The sequence below is a fragment of the Pinus tabuliformis genome, chromosome 8, assembly GCF_031772625.1.
Source record: "Pinus tabuliformis cultivar Carrire ecotype Pingquan chromosome 8, CPIR1, whole genome shotgun sequence".
Taxonomy (NCBI): domain Eukaryota; kingdom Viridiplantae; phylum Streptophyta; class Pinopsida; order Pinales; family Pinaceae; genus Pinus; species Pinus tabuliformis.
Genome location: NC_142294.1, coordinates 1,629,207,204 through 1,629,221,829, shown reverse-complemented (window position 1 = coordinate 1,629,221,829; position 14,626 = coordinate 1,629,207,204). Strand labels below are relative to the sequence as shown.

The 14,626-nt window shown below is 36.1% G+C and overlaps 1 pseudogene; it reads right to left on the bottom strand.

The window, feature by feature from the left end:
• The window catches only part of LOC149242320 (uncharacterized), a 42,707-nt pseudogene extending 28,531 nt beyond the window's left edge, over positions 1-14,176 (bottom strand).
• Positions 14,177-14,626: the final 450 nt, after the last annotated feature.

The window sequence follows — 14,626 nt, the reverse complement described above, 5'->3', positions numbered from 1 at the left end:
CTTAGATGTGAAAGAGAGGGTTTCTTACCAGTCCATACCTCATGTGGAGTCTTATCCTCCAACACTGATGAAGGTGATCTATTAACCAGGTAACATGCAGTCTCCACCACCTCTACCCAGAATTCTTGTCCTAACCCGGCACCATTGAGCATACTTCTTTCCTTTTCCCTCAATGTCATGTTCGTTCTTTCTACAACTACGGTTTGTTGAGGTGTGTATGGAGTAGTTTTCTGCCATGGTATACCACACTTCTTACAAAATTTTCAAATTCCTTCTTGCAGAACTCTACACCATTATCTTTCCTCAGCACCTTTATCTTTTTCTCTATTTGGTTTTCCACTAGAGCCTTAAATTCTTTAAACCTGTCAAAGACTTCAGATTTCTTCTTGAGGAAATATATCCATGTACTCCTTGAGAAGTTATCTATAAATGATACATAGTACATAGACTTACCCAGTGATGGAACTAACATAGATCCAAACACATCACTGTGCAAAAACTATAATATCCCTTTCACCCTCTTAGCACCGAAAGGAAAACTCACCCGATTTTTCTTCCCATATACACAATGTTCACATAAATCGAAATCCATGGAGAAATTAGAAATACCTTCTACCATACCATTACCATGAAATATTCGAAGGCCCTTCTCTCCAACATGTCCAAGCCTTTGATGCCATAGTATGGTATTTTCTCCAGAGACTACTAGATTTTCTACTCCATTTTCAGGAACCACAGAAATGTTGCACCCATCAATAACAGTACTACCTCGAAGCTTGTACAGAGTTCCAATCCGAACTCCCTGCATCATACAAGTGCTCCCCAAACCATATTGCAAGTATCTTTCTCGAACATTATTTTTATACTTGCATCGTCTATCTTGCTTACATAAATCAGATTTCTGGCCAATGCAGGAATATGCAGAACACCTGGAAGTGTTCTAATCCTTCCACCCTACAACTTTAGCTTGAATTTTCTATGTACGATGATTCTAGCATTCTTTTCATCCCATAAGAAGACATAACCACCACCATATTTATCATACTCGCAGAACCACTCCCTAAGGGGAGTGAAGTGAAAAGATGCACCTGAGTCAATCAACCACGCCTCATGATCTACATGTGTACTTGAAGAAGAAGCCAAGTAGATATCCCCACCTTCATCTGCGGTGGTTTTCACCTCTACAGAAGGAGCATCATTAGATCCCTTTCCTTTCCCAAGAGCTTTAGATCTACAGTCCTTTTTTTAGTACCCTTCCTTTCCGCATTTTCAACATACCCTTAGAGGTTTTCTTGGAGATTTAGATGTCCCTCTAGATTTAAATCTCCCACTCAAGGAATTATTTTTGTTTTTGTTATGGGACCATCCTCGTACAGATAAGGCATCTCCATTCTGACCCTCCATATTTTTCCATTTCATCTCCTCCGACAACAAGGATGAGATTATTTCATCAAACTTCAAGGTAGTTGTATTGCTACCTATTGCAACAACTAGATTGTCCCACGAATCTGGTAGAGAACACAACAAACTGATGCACTTATCTTTATTTGAAATTTTTCATGCACTAGGTTGCGATCTTCCATTGGTGTGACCTCTAGAGTGATTTCCTTCTGCGGAGAAACTTGTGAAGTTCCTACAAAACTGACCACTTGCAGGACTTGGAGGTATTGTAACAATTCTTCCATGGTTCCTCCTTCAAAGAATGAAAGGCCCCTCTTAGCCAATGGAAACAGATCCTCGCATAGTGGTATTTACAAAGATTTTGGGGATCGTATGGGTTGAAGTCCAGAGTTATGAATGCAAACTTTTCTATCACCTTTCCTTTGGTATCCACGACTTTTAGATTCTTGATCTCGTACAATCCAATTTTCATAGGAAGAGTTGGCCAAGGGGCTTTCTTCTTCTTGTGCAAAGATGATGAAAACCTTGTGGAGAGATGATATGCAACTTCTTGCATGACTGACTTATCAGCAGCATGCCTCGATAAAATATGTGATGACTTTTGTCCACCAAACACCCTAAGGAAAGTGCCATCCGCTGAGGCAAACAAATCAGTTATCTCTAACACTGCTTCCATGGCCCCATGTGACATGCAAGGTGGATCTTCATCAAAGATCAAATTTTATAATGGAATGAGGAAGTGATCAGTTAGCATCTCCATTTCTCCTCTATGGTTGCACTCTTAAAGCAGCTTGCAATACACATACACGGCAGGCTCCTGTGGTGTCCAAGTCTAATTCATTTTAGGGAATGCAATGTGTATGCAGATTGCATCCAGTAGATATGCAAACACGTAAAATCTAGCTTGCCCACCCTTGGAAGGATTTAGGGAATTAGCTACATGGATCCACAACTGTTGAGCCAACACATATGACTAGTTGAATGGTTTACCTTCATTCACAACCTGGTTCAGTAAGAATGCCCACCCTTTAGGAAAGGTCTCGGTGCTCTACTGGTCGTAGATTCTGTAACATAAAACTATCAAGAGCTGATAGGCCCTCCTGAGAGATTTTGTCTTGTAGGTGTTGGTGGGAATTTGACAAAACATCGTTGGCTCTTTCGCCCAACATTTAACATTATCCTTGGTGCTCAAGTAGTTGGTTGTCGCATAAAAGTAAGAATCCATGAGCGATTCTAGCTCAAGAAAATGGTACATGAGATGATGAGATGATAGAGAAAATGGTACACTATTGAGAGTCATAGTCTTTGGATTTGTATGGGATAGTATCCAGCTAACAACGTCTATGCATGGAAAAGTCGGATATCTATATGCAATCCTATGTAGACTTGACTGTTGGACATTGACATACACCTATCAGTCTTCCAAATCTAATTTGAAGGTTATTGCTGAGAAAATTTTATTCACCTTATGCCATGTGATATATAATTCCTTTTCTACAAACAATTGAGTGTATGAATAAACTAGAAATTAAACTAGTGTACTCTCAACTGCCTCCCCGATATTTCTCTCTATGGTATCTGTTGAATTAGATCTCCTTTGTTCCATGATGTCAGTGACTGATGAAGAGAAATGCTCAACACCCGCAATACCTATGGGAGGAAAAATCACTCATGGTAGACATAAATTATCTTCAACAAATCAACTTACAAATCAAGGTCAAGCAACAACCACATGGAATGATGAATAAAATTGCACAATTTTAAAGGTGAAGGAGGGAGACTGGCTACTTGAACTGTGCATTGCGCAGTCTCAGCAACCAATGGTGCAGCCTGAGGCTAGAGACTACGCAATGGATAGTTCTTCCTAGGAAGACTGAGGTGGAGACTATGCATTGGATAGTCTCAGTGGCCAAGGAATGGACTTGAGAATTGGAACTACACAATGCACAGTTGGGCCAACCAGGTATTGCACATTGTGCAGTCTTAGAGGCCAAGCTGACAGCTTGAGCCTTGGACTTGCGCAATTCCCATCTAGACAAGGCAAACACTGACCAAGGAATGAGCAGATCTGCCCGATAAGAGTGTGGGAAGTAAGCAGATCTGAGTGACAGTGCAAGTCAAAGTGAAAATCAGAATAAGTATGGATAGATCAATTCAAAACAAGTGTGGAATATCAACATGCAAAAGGAAAAATAAGCATGCATGGAGAGTCACTGAAACGACGACCACTAATGGGAAAAAACAAGAAAACTAATGCGACACTTGTAAAAGATGAATGACGGACCGAACCAACACTTGTACAAGCTAATATACATTAAAACACTAGCGACCATGAAAAGAAACAAGAAAAACAACACTCACAGAAGCCAAATAACAAAAAGCGAGGAAAAAAGCAACAAAAGAAAAACTCACCCAGAAAAACGCTACAAACTCCACCGAAGGCTCCTTGATCTCCTTGGGAATGCTAGAGATCCACAATCGAACACACAAATGAGCACTAGGGGCATACATTATATAGATATAGATTGATTAGGGTTTATGATGTGCATGCCTAAAATCAAGGAAAAATCGACACTTGGCGAAAGTTCCAAAAATAGTAAGTGTGCCATCTTCGGGAAACTAATTAGTGAATCCCTATTTTCTAGGGATTCTTTTTGCTTTTTTTTTCCTTTTTCAGGAAACTTATATGCACACTGCCAAAAATAATTGTATAATTCCCAAGGACTGGAAAACTTCTTGCCTTAGTGCATTGCGCAATTTCTAAGCTCAAAGGATGCTTTGCATAGTTTCCATCATCAAGGCTGGGTGACCATTCATAATTGCGCAGTTTTCATGCTCAAGGCTAGCCTTCAAAGAAGAATTGCACAGTTTCTAGAAGCAAGGTTGGCCTTCCAAGATTGTGTAGTTTCTGGAGGCAAGCCCAACAATGTTGCAAGGTCAAGTCAAGAGTTAGCTTGTGTTTGAAATATATCAAGCTAGGATCAGTACATCACAAGCAAAGCATGAAAAGATAAGTCTATTATCATAGCATGAATACTTGACAATAGTAAAAGATAAGCTCATGTGGATAGAAGGAAGGCTCCAAAATCAAAGCATGGGAAAAATTTTGGAGGGTGGTTGTAGCAACAACAACACCACTCTTTTACTCGCACAATATTGGCTTTATCCTTTAGAGGTCAAACCACTTGAGGTTAAATGAGTTTTTCATACTAGTTTTCCATCTCAACTTTATCTATAGCCAGTTCATCCCCAAGTAAGTTTATTTTAATGCTTATTTACTTTCCTTTTTGTTCCTTACAATATTTTACTTCAATTTTTTATCCAACATTTAATTTTACCATATGATATATTTTCTCATGTTTATTTTTACCTAGTAAATAAGTTGAAGGAGTTTTAAATGTCTGTTATATTTCCTGGAGGCTCCACTATGTGTTTTTCTCTTGGATCTGTGTCGACATTGGCCCAGTGCACATTTCTGCCACTTGATGTAGCCTACACCAGCAAAGAAAATCCATTTTCTTTGACATCAAACAATTTGAAGATGATTCTAGAACCATCTCACCTCTTAGCTAGCTCCTTGTTATTTTATCTCTCATTCTTTACCCAGGTTGACCCATGGTTGCAGCGTAGCTCTCTAGGAGTTACTTTTTGGTTGAAATAGCATTGGTCTATTGCAAGAAAAACTAAGGAAATGACTTGGCATAGCCCAAGAATGCTTATGCATAGATTTTTTTCTCATGGTACCTAGGTTTTTTTCTCAAAGGCACTGAGGGTTTCTTTTCACAGGGTAATTTTCATGCTTCTCGCTCAATTTTTTGCCATAATTTTAACTAGTTTTATTTTTTGAGTTAGATACATGTGTAAATGTACTTTTCCCAAAAATCCTAGTTGTCTCCCTAGCCTATTAGTGATCTTTTCCATGAGAAAATCACTCAACCATCATGGTAAATATAGTGAAACTGACGATTTATTTATTTATTTATTTATTTATTTATTTTATTTTATTTTATTATTATTTTTATTTTATTATATATATATATATATATATATATTGTTCGGCTCAAACTCAGCCACCCCAAAAACCCATTAAACGTAATAAGTTGCATTTCATTTTTGAAGTTAATCTCTATAATGTGCGCTTTATGTTTTCTTTTGTTTTGCATGAAAACTATGTCACATCCAAGAGATGGGTTGGAAATGTTGGAAGAATTAATTGTTATTGATGTCAAGGGGATATCAGGTTGAAGAAGAGATTAGCATACACTTAAATATATCTTTAATCCCTTTCCAACGAGTATTTACATGCATCCTAACTCCTCTCCATTTAGGAGAAATTATTTTTTTAACTAGTTTTATTTTTTGAGTTAGATACATGTGCAAATGTACTTTTCCCAAAAATCCTAGTTGTCTCCCTAGCCTATTAGTGATCTTTTCCATGAGAAAATCACTCAACCATCATGGTAAATATAGTGAAACTGGCCCTTTTTTTTTTTTCGTTTGCCGCTCAAACTCAGCCACCCCAAAAATCTAGTTGTCTCCCTAGCCTATTGGTGATCTTTTCCATGAGAAAATCACTCAACCATCATGGTAAATATAGTGAAACTGACGAATTTTTCTTTTCTTTTTTTTCTTTTTTAACACTCACACTCAGCCACCCCAAAAACCCATAAAACATAATAAGTTGCATTTCATTTTTTAAGTTAATCTCTATAATGTGCGCTTTATGTTTTTTTTTTTGTTTTGCATGAAAACTATGTCCACATCCAAGAGATGGCTTGGAAATGTTGGAAGAATTAATTGTTATTGATGTCAAGGGGATATCATGTTGAAGAAGAGATTAGCATACACTTAAATATATCTTTAATCCCTTTCCAACGAGTATTTACATGCATCCTAACTCCTCTCCATTTAGGAGAAATTATTTTTTCAAGTGAAGAAACCAAAATTTGCCTCCCTTGTCAAGTCAGCCTACTTAAGAACAAGTCAACCGTCCATCCCAACAAACGTGTTGGTTCAGTAAGTGATTGAATTAGTATAAATAAAGATTATACTTGTTATCAAAAAAAATGATCATCTAGCCATAATGTACTAGATGGATCGAAGTACACCATGTAGGGTCAATTTTACCATAGTAAAATTGCTTTCACTGTGAGAAGTTACTTAATAAACCATATTTGTTAAGTCATTTCTAATTAAACTCATGAAAAATAATTAAATAAATCATTATTTATTTAATTATCTTCTAGGAATAATTAATTAAACCATTGTTTAATTAATATTCCTTGACCCAATTATGAGAAATAAATAGATAAATCATTAATTATCTTATTTTTCTATAGGAATAATTAATTAATCACTAATTAGTTATTATTCCTTGTCAGGTTTGACCAAATCCCTTAGGAATAGTTAAATAAATCATTATTTTTTTATTATTCCTTAACCGTATTTCTTGAGATGATAAATAAATATTTCTTGAGTTAATTCTAAAATGGGGTTAATAATATTTTATTATTGCTCATTATTCAAGGATAACCTAATATTTTGTTATAAATAGAAGGATTTTCCATTCATTCTTCACTTTCGATTATTTTCATTATTGCAGCTCTAATTATTATCACTGTCGCACACCATTTTCTTTTCCATTTGAGTTCTCATTGAGCTCAAACATTTTGTTTGTTGGGTTTTACACATTATAGAGGAGAGAGACTCTACGAAAAGCTGAAGACATTGAGGATAACCAAGACCCCATCCCATAGGGGGACTGGTAACATTATTTGTTCCTTTCACAGGTGTTATTTAATAAAATATATTCTTTATATATATGGTTTCCATTGGATTATTAGAGTTATTTGCGCTTATTTTACTCTTCTATCTTGTTGTTTAACTATGTCTGTGGCATAGATCAGGGCTTTGGCGGGTTTTGTTTCTATCATTTACTGCAAATCTACATTGTTTCATAGCCATTGTTATTGTTAGGGTTGTTTATCATCCATAGCCTAAAATAGTTTCTTTTCGTACACATTCGAGAAGAATACTTATTAACAATACTCCTCCCCATTTCAGCCAAATCAGCTTGGTAAATACAAGAAGTGGAATCTAAACCTAGAGGTGAAGTAAAATTGTTCATAGCTCATGAACATTTAGGCTAATTGAAGGAGAATTTATTGGGTTTTGGTTTTTTGTCTTTTGGGTTATGGTTATTGGCATTCTATTGATCAGTCTTTGGAGCATAAATAAATCTTTTTTCTAGCACAAAATTCAGCCACTCTTGTGGAGACCTAGAGCAGAATTTGGCCTAGTTTTTTATCTAGATCTCGACCCTTATCTGTGAGTAGAATTCGACCTAAATTTTGAAATGTGGAAAAATTGGTCTTGATGCTAAATCAGGCATGTGATTTCGATCCCCTCTATTATAGTGCAGCTCAACCTGTGGCCTCTGTTTGACCCTATGGTAACTCATCCCTGAGGAACATACCTCGGCCTTGAGGTAGATTGCAGACTCGACCTCTCTTTCAATGAAAATTTTGAGCAGAACCTTGACAATTTTTTGTGCACATACTTGGTGTTCTTTGGAGCAGTCTTAAATACTTTTGTAGCAACATGTTTGAAGCATACTTGAAGCAAATTTGAAGTGTGAAGACTTGATATTGAGCTACCTTATAGTAGACTTGGAGACCCTTTTGAATCAAACTTGAAGTTGACTTTTGAGGTAAACTTGAAGTAGACTTCAAGTGGACTTTGGAGTCTTCCTTGTTGCAGACCTAGGAACATTGGAGGATATGCTGAGAAAGCCATTGAAGACTTCTGAAGCAGTCCTTTGGATTTGATTTGAAGCCATCTTGAAGGAATTGTTTTGGTAAAGTTCTAAAGTATATTGGAAGTGTTTGTTTAGGTTGAAGCCTAAGAGGATTGGTTTCCTCATTGAGACGAGGTTGGTACTTGGATTTTTGTTTAAGTATTGGGTTCATCATTCAAGGTTAGAGCCTTGAAGAAGTTACAGATTTTGTTGTACAAGTTGGAGCCTAAATTTTTGTAAAACGGGATTGGAGTCCTCACTATCTTCATTAATAAAATTATTTTCTCATTCTACTTCTTGTGTTTTGGTGTACCTTGTGATAAAATATTAACTAGCATAATATAGAAATTGAAACAAATATTGATTCACCCCCCCTCCTAGTATTTCCAACAGGAAAGGCCCTAATGCTCAAATCGTTTGATGATGAAGAACCTAGTAACTCCGCTGGATCAAAGTTCTAGGATACTCCATGTTTCGTAAACAAGTTCAATGCTTGTGCATGGTTGGACATCTACCAGAGTTTTCACTAATATGAACTTCCCATTGATGATCCAAATACAAAAGTTTACAAGGAAATGAGACGATCCTAGTTGTCAAAGGTGGCAACTCACCCTCAAGTTTTTCCATCTGTAGAAATAGTAGAGTGGTTAGTGTATCATTCATATCCAAAGAAAGCTATGATAAGAGACAATAATGGGAAACCTCTAGTATCATTCACTTCTTCCAACAACAGAGTTATGTTACATGTTTCCAAGAGAGGAGGTATCCCTCGATGAAGAGTGACTAAGTAATTTTAAGATATTGCCCAAAGATATCCTCAAGAAATAATGGACAAGCAAAGGAACATTTAGAACTCAAGCTAATAAAGAATACCCTATAAACATGTTGAGAAATCCATTCCATCTTGTGGCTACTATGTTAGGTCAATTATAAGGCAGGGCAAATGTTGAAACCTTTCCTCAAGTTTGGGTTCCATTGACGTATATTATGGTTGTTGAAGGCAGAATATTCAATGCATATATGTTTTCCTTTGAGGTAGTACTAAACATGAAAGTATAATAAATCAGTGTTCCAGTCTATTGTTACCATCAAGAAACCATATCTTTGATTTTTATTGTATTTTCATATTAATATAGTATTGTCTAACTTTTTTCTAATGAGAACTAGGACATTGTTATAAATTTACAAAATGTTCAAAGTTTATATCTCTAAATTTCAATTTTATAAAGAGGTTAAAATTTTACATATGTATTTTACTTCTCATTTTCTAAATGAATATTTATGGATATTAAAGCTTCTGTATTTTGTTAAATATGTTCATATAATTATTAACACAAATTAAATTAGTAATTTCAATATTATAGTTGTTCGAGAAATATAAGGTTTTAATTTTGGATTTTAATATAGTTTGAAATTGGTACTTAAAATAGAATTTAATATATTACATAATAAAGTTTAATATACTATGTATAAATATGATACATTTATCAAAATACACATTATGAGTAAATCTCTCTTGGATTGGCCTCCAATTTGTTCAAAATAATATTAATCTAAAAAAAAAATTATATATTTTTAATATATAATATTGTCACTACCAACTTGACATTTCTTACAAATTTGGATGAAACTTCTAACCATCTCGAACACTTGTAACCATGTTCCCAATGTTCCTTCATTCCAAAAATTGACGCAACATAGGTAAAAATACTTTATAAATGGTTATTCAAAAAAAATTGTTTTAATTTAAATATAACTTATTTCTTAAATTCATTGTATTTATTTATATATCATAAGTGAAAAGAACATCTACACATTATTTCCACTATATCTCTCACAATTTTAATTAAAAAATCCCCTATCATTAACTTCCAACAACACTTCAAATGAACTAAGAATCAACTTATCACCATCTACATCCTTTGGAATTTTATTCCTCTTAGGAGGGTGTTTGTTAGAAACCAGGAAAATTCTGAGAAGGGGGTGAATCAATATTTTAATAATTTTCAAAATTCCCTTCTCAAAGTAAAAATACTTAGCAACACAATAATGAATCAACGCACTAAACTTATATATTTGCACACAAGATATTAATGTGGAAACCCAATTGGGAAAACCACAAACTTGTTTGGATTATGATGCAAAATAAAGCTACAACTTTAGATTACATCAATTTATGTAGTATAAAACCTACTCAAGGCTTCAACCTTCTTTCTCTCTCTGCAAGCCAACTTACTTATTTTTCAGGAACCAACCTGAAGGAAGCACCAACACCCTATTTGTCAGCACTGACTGAAAGGAAGCACCAACTCTTGGTTTTTCAAGCATCGGCTTGTGCATCCCTTCATATCGCTCTTTCATTAATTTTCAAAGTCAGATAAGAAAGGCCTCTTTGTCATATATTCACCAATAAATTCTCAAATATGCTCTTTCACACATCCATTCTCAACTGTCTCAAGACACAAAATAATCAGACACCATCTTTATATTGTTGTTGTTGTTTATGAAGTTTTGAGTTGATTCCATGCTAATTTCAAGTTTAAAAATCAGTTTCACTTCATTTCTGTTTTGGATTTAATTGTTGTTGATATTGTTGTTCAAATAATTAATTCTTTGATACTTTTCACTGGTTGTTATCTTTGTTTAACTTTTCTATACTGATGCTACATCTTGTTCATGCACATTGTTCTGACTTGAAGTATATCATCTTGTTTAATTTTGGTGATAGAACACAAAATTTATAACTCAAAATGCCAAATTTCCTTTAATGTGGAAAATGACAAACTTATGACTTCTTAGCCCCTTGTCAACTAGCTCATGTGTTTATGTTCCCAAAGGATAAAACCATGGTCTTAGATATTAATCTCTTTTGTGCATAATTTGGTTATCTGGGACTTTTTCTATAGCGCACTTGTGTAGAACACCTAGAGGCCCAGATGTTCGAATATCTTCGGACGCCAATCGCTTAAAGGGCCTACTGCCCAGTAATCACAGTTTCTTAGAAAAATGATTAGCATGGAAGAAAATTACAAAAAACAACCCCTAGAAACGAATTCTAATGCTTCGCCACATCATCATCTGGCATTATGTTGATGTCATTATGACATCATCATGCCACATGGCAACCTCTGAGTGGTGCCACATGTCATATGGAAATAAGCCATTTGTCCACCCAAAAACGCCAAACTTCATACCACATCTCACTTGTATGGAGTGTGCCACATCATCACTCAACCCCATCACGGTCACATGTATACCATGTGTCTTCTTATCATTGGGCCACATTGTCTTTATGTTGTGTCACTGCAAATTGTCAACCACATGTCTGAGTATGGAAGAGCGGTCTAGATTTGGTGTTTTGCGGTCATTTTCTTTGTTATTCAAAAATGGCCTAGGGTGTGAAATTTCACGTTTATTGACCATGACAACTCATTTTATGTTTAATGCCTTCTGTCTTGCCACACCTCCAACCTATTCGTGTAAGCTATTAAATTTAACATTGTGTGACACGACATGAAAGTTCATGTTCGTTAATGGAGATTTTACCATCCCATGCCCTCTGTTAATAGTGCCATTGCGAGATTATTCTATCTAGATTCTCCACGACATGTTTTCTATTAACTAACAACAACTTTCCCATTAAGTGCTTTCCCATCTCTTGGATTTTTCCTACCACGCCAACACGCCATTTCTCCATAACCTCTTCAACTTAAACTAGCATGATGTGATGATGTGACACATATGCTAAGTAGTCTTACCAGCCATCATACTATGTCAACAAAATGCCACGTGTCACTTAGATTTGGCCCAATTAGGTACCTAAAAATGCCAAATATGCATGCCACGTGTCCATGCCATGTCATCATCCTACTGACCTATCTTTCGAACTAGTTACCACATCATCCAAGTCCACTAATCATGCTTCGCCCTCTGTCACTTGCCACGTCATGCTCTAGTATGGAGGAAAGGCCTAGGGTCCATTGGTTTTTCGGAAAATTCCTTTGTTAATTTAAAAGGCCCAAATGTTGAACTTGATTTCATTTTCCATATCCTACACAGTTTGTCACCGTGGAGTCTATCAACTGCGGCCCCATCACTTCTCAACAAAATACCTCCACATCATAATGTGAAATCCATTATCATTTAACTGAAACATTCTTGTTCCACGAAGTATATTTGTTGTCTTTACCTTCTATCAATTATGACCTTCCACAATGCTCTATTGGTCACTTGCATCTCCTCCATCGCTCAATTAATGATTTAATTGGGCTCTGCCCAATCAACAATTGTAAATTAATTGCAGGGCCACCCCATATGTTCATAAATTATTAGAGGGGGGGTCCGCAATTTTTTGCTTCTACGACTAAACCAAGTATATCTTAGTGCGCATCACAATCCAATCCCTACCTCCTTTGGTCCAACAGTTCATACAATATATGGGGCCCCCCTTTATTTATGATAATTAATGGAGGGGGGTCCACAATTTAGCATTTTGTGGAACCATGAAGCTTGGAATCTTTCCAAACTTCAAACCATCTTAACTCTTTATCCTCTAGGATTTTTTCCAAGTTCCATATACCATTGGAAAGCTATTGTAGAGATCTATCCAACTGACCACTTTTCATTTTCTTTTGAACACTTCACCTATAGATATAATTCCTTCAAGGATCAGCTACATCTCATTAGTGATCACTTGCTCTCTTGACATCAATGAATAGAATTTGACATCAATGACAAAAAAATTCTCAACAATTTCTCCCTTTGGAATTAATGAAAACATTGAAAAATTTGAAAGACATTCATGACAACTCCATCACTAACTCAACCAATGACACCCCCTCAGTCAAATTTCTCCATACAACCCTGTTTATTTCCTATTATCCCCTTGTATTTTTTCATTCAATGTTTTCTCATTCTCCCCATTTGACGTCAATGGTAAAGATTTTAGATACTCCCCTCGCAACTAATCTCCCCCTATGATTATGTTGCTCGTGTGGACCTGTCATCTACCCCTCAATTCATCTCTATTATTTAGCTATCCATGTATTGATTTGGACAGTTTCCTTCTTTACTTGTGAAGAAGGTCCAGTTAAGACAGGAGAGAGAAATTACTCCCAACTTCTACCTCAAATACTCAAATAGTTCTCGTGCGAGGATTTTGGTGAAGATGTCAGGAACATGTTCTTTTGTAGGAATATACTCCAACCTCATAACTTTATTGGAAACATGTTCTCTAAGAAAGTAGTACGTTATGGGAATATGCTTGGTTTTTGAATGTAGAACAAGATTCTTAGATATGCTAATAGAGCTTGTGTTATGACAAATTATGGGAATAGGATGTACATAAGTTATCTTCATATCATGTAAGGTTTTCTTCATCCACAAAATCCGAGTGCAACTAGATGTTGTTGCAATGTACTCTACCTCAACACTAGAAGGAGATATTGATGTATGATTCTCACTCAACCAAGCTAGTAGACACTCTCCAAGAAAGAAAGCACCTCCACTTGTGATTTTCCTATCATCCAAATTTCTAACCCAATCTACATCTATATATTTTGTTAATGAGAATTTTTTACACTATGGATGCCATAACCATAATCAATTATAGCTCTCAAATATCATAATATTCTTTTGGTTACTAGGAGTGAGCTATTTTGGGGTTGATTGATCCCTGGAAACAACACTAACAACTTGCATAATATTTGGTCTTGTAGTTGTTAAATATAAGAGTCTACATATTATTGACCTGTACATTTTCTAATCTACCTTAGGTGAGTCATCATCTTTCCTAAGCCTACATCCAGTGACCATGGAAGTAATAGTAAGTGAGCATTCTTCCATTCCAAATTTATTTAACACTTCTTTCAGGTATTTGCCTTGGGAGATGAATATTCCTTTTGCTAATTGTGTAATTTGTAAACCAAGAAAGAATGAAAGTTCTCTAAGCATCAACATCTCAGACTTATATTCTTGCATATCGGCTACAAACTTTTAATAGGGGGAATTTGCGCCAGTACCAAAAATAATGTCATCAACATAAACAACAACAAATAAAAGGGGAAACGATGGAGCTAGGGTTCACTCTGAGCAAGAAGGCATTCCTGGGTGCGGCCGTTGTGCCCCATCCTGACGCCGGCTTGAAGGGCAGTCATGGCGGCCACGATGCAGGGCGGCAATGGTGGCGTTTTTACTATTCGAATGCATCGTACATGCCTGGACTCTCAGGCTTATTTCTAGCACATGGGCTCTCGGCGGTATGCCCTTACAGGCCAACTGAAATGCTATGGTCGCCCTGTATTTTGTCGAATCAAACGGGTATGGGGGCTCGACGGCTGCAATGGGTTCCCCTCCACATTTTGTTTTACGTACAGGTAGCGGCACAAGCGGAGTTTACGCCCAGTAGTGACTCCGGGTCTGAGAAGGGGC